This window comes from Ascidiella aspersa, chromosome 4 (genome assembly GCF_963924565.1).
Source record: "Ascidiella aspersa chromosome 4, kaAscAspe10.2, whole genome shotgun sequence".
In the NCBI taxonomy this organism is placed as follows: domain Eukaryota; kingdom Metazoa; phylum Chordata; class Ascidiacea; order Phlebobranchia; family Ascidiidae; genus Ascidiella; species Ascidiella aspersa.
The window spans coordinates 20,778,948-20,781,879 of NC_139450.1; positions in this window are offsets into that span (position 1 = coordinate 20,778,948).

Genomic DNA, 2,932 nt, shown 5'->3' on the forward strand with positions numbered 1-2,932 from the left:
ATAAAAAAATACTGGGCCACAGATTTTTTGTAAAACGAAAATGAGCCATGAGAGAAAAAAGGTTGAGAACCACTGTATTAACAAAAGAAAAAATATCTAAACAATATGAAAGTCTTTCTGTCCAAATAATACAATCATCTCACCTAATAATAATTCTTTTTCTCCACACACAAAGTTAAACTTCTCGCTATTAATAATAATTCAAAAAATCCCATAGCCGAACAAAATAAATCACAATACACTGATCTTCCTACGCACTACACGGGTCCTCTTGCATTAACCGCTCACTTCTGAATTCTCCTCTGTATAGCAATTGATGTTTTTCTTATGTATCAGACCGCGACGGCTGTCGAAAGTAGAATGCATTGCTTAAAGCCAAAATAAAAAGGGCAAAAGTAAGAGTCTGTCCTCATTGTTATAAATTAATCTCTTTATACCAGCCGTTCTTAACCGGGGGGTTAGGTGGGCTCGAGCTGTACTTCAATATTTTATTTTTTTGCAGTGATTTTAATGGTTTTTGGGTTGGGTACTACTACTACGCTCCGCGCGAATATTTTGTTTACTGCTTTTATGGTGTTTAGCACAAAGTCCCCTTAAGTCCCATTGCATGTTTTCATATCATCGAAGACCTCGAAGGTATAAGGTCGTATTTAAATACAATTTTGCTAACTTATAGATAAACGAAAACGAACAAATTGGTTAACCGGACGGGACACCGGGACAAGGCGTTACAATCGGGACTGTCCCGGCTTAACAGAGACGTATGGCAAGCCTGCCCACTCACCGTTTTCCAACGAAATAACTTTTTAGAAGACTATTTGCTGCGAAACACGCAAAATAACGACGGCTAACCAAGTTTACCGAACGACAAATATTTTTCCTTATTGCAGAATGACCTGAAAATTGCAAAAATACAAGTCTAAACACCTCTTATCTAAATGACATTGGTCTCTAACTCTAACCATTCACCGTTTTCCAACAAAATAACTTTTTCGAAGACTATTCGGTGCGAAATACGCAAAATAACGACGACTAACCAAGTTTAACGAAAGTCAAATATTTTTCCTTGTTGCAAAAAGCGCTGAAAATTTCAGAAATGCATTTTTAAACACCTCTTATTTAAATGACATTGGTCTCTAACTCTAACCATTTACCGTTTTCCAACGAAATAACTTTTTCGAAGACTAATTGCATAAACCCGAAAAAACTATTGGCGTCACCAGTCATCAGCACACCAAATGCTGTAAACAACAGAGACTGGCGATACCTACACACCAAAATGGTCGTTTAATATAACAATGCCTTGTTCAAATCAACGTATGGTGTCCTTAATATGACGAATTTTTTTTACAAAAGGGAGTTTTAAGTCAAAATTTATTTCTTTCTATTACAATTTATTATTTTTTGACAATAATACAATCGGAACAAACAGGCTTGTTTAAACCCGTGTAAAAATATTTCAATGAAAAAAACTGGTTGTTCATTTAAAATAACAGAGTAGTGGTCTTTTAACGAAGGTCAATTTTAAACAATGTGGCCAATGGGACATGCAGTGTTCGTTTCTAGATTCCAGCTAACTTTGGCAAATAGCACTTCAACCGTAGTTTGGTCGAGTGGACAAAGCACTGTGTGCATGTGCGACTAGGGTGCATGCTATGAGGGAGAGAAGGAGAGCAAACAGCGCAACGTCGTTGGCGCTGCCGATCCATGCTGTCTAGACGTCGCGCTATTGTTAACGATCACACACTTAGCTGAATAACATAGTCTGGCTCCAAGCTTGGCTTAAGTTCGACTGAAAGGTGCACGCCTTCCTGGCGTCGTTTGCGATATTCGTATAGCGTATGTTGTGCGTTGCTTGTTGAATTTAACATATTTTTTAATATTAAGTTTACTTGCCTTTTTTAATAATTTTCAAGACAAATAAATACTATCCAAATGTAGAGGTTTTTGGACAACTTTATGGCATACTACATAGTTTGTTCCGAAGCTACAGACTGAATAGTTTGGAGGGTACAATGTGTGAGATAAAAATTTATTTTTATAATCAGAACAGCTTTTCCTTAAACAGCAAACAAATTTTCTTTATTGTATTCCATGCTATGTGTTGATCGATAGTTAACATTAAGTACATTGAGTCAGCTGCCCCAACTGATATATTTTGGCTGGTATTATTAGCTAACTCAAGTCACATGCAACACAAAACATATTTAAATGAGACTGTGTAAGAGTAGGTTGCAATATTCATGTAGACTTGTACTGTACCTAATATTTTAGAAAAACCTCTGCTCTTATTAGTAGTATGCAGGCTGGCAAAATCTTGCCAGCCTTCTGATCATAAGCATTTTGGCACAAATTTTAAATTTTATTGCATCTCTAATATTAAATGCTGTGTTTGCCTAACAAATGTATAAACCTTGCCATGTTAATCAGATAAACAAAGATTTAATCAAGCAATAGTCATCCGAGGTTTAAAATAATTGAATAATTGACTAGGCAATTTTTAGATGAAATGGGGGAAGGACTGGTTTAGCGATTGGTGTTGCTATAGGGTGAGAAAGGTGCTCTTACACATTTCTTGTATAAAACCTGTTTTTATAACTTCTCTAACTAGATTATCTCTTAATTCAGTTAATATTGCTTGTGGAGGCGCTCCTTCACTTTTGTACCTAGAAAGTTATGCAAACAAATAAAACAAAAAAAGACTTCATACCACAACGCACATTATTTGGGTTAGGGTGCAGGTTAGCGCTTGGGAGAGGGTAGGTCAAGTGGTATTATATTTATTATTAATAATAACACTTGACCTACGCTCTCCCAAACGCTAATCCTAACCCAAAAAATGTGCGTTGCGGTATGCTGTATTTGTTGACCGTTTTTTTGGGGGGGATAATTTATACGTACATAACTGAAGGAGCGCCTTCTGGAGTATATT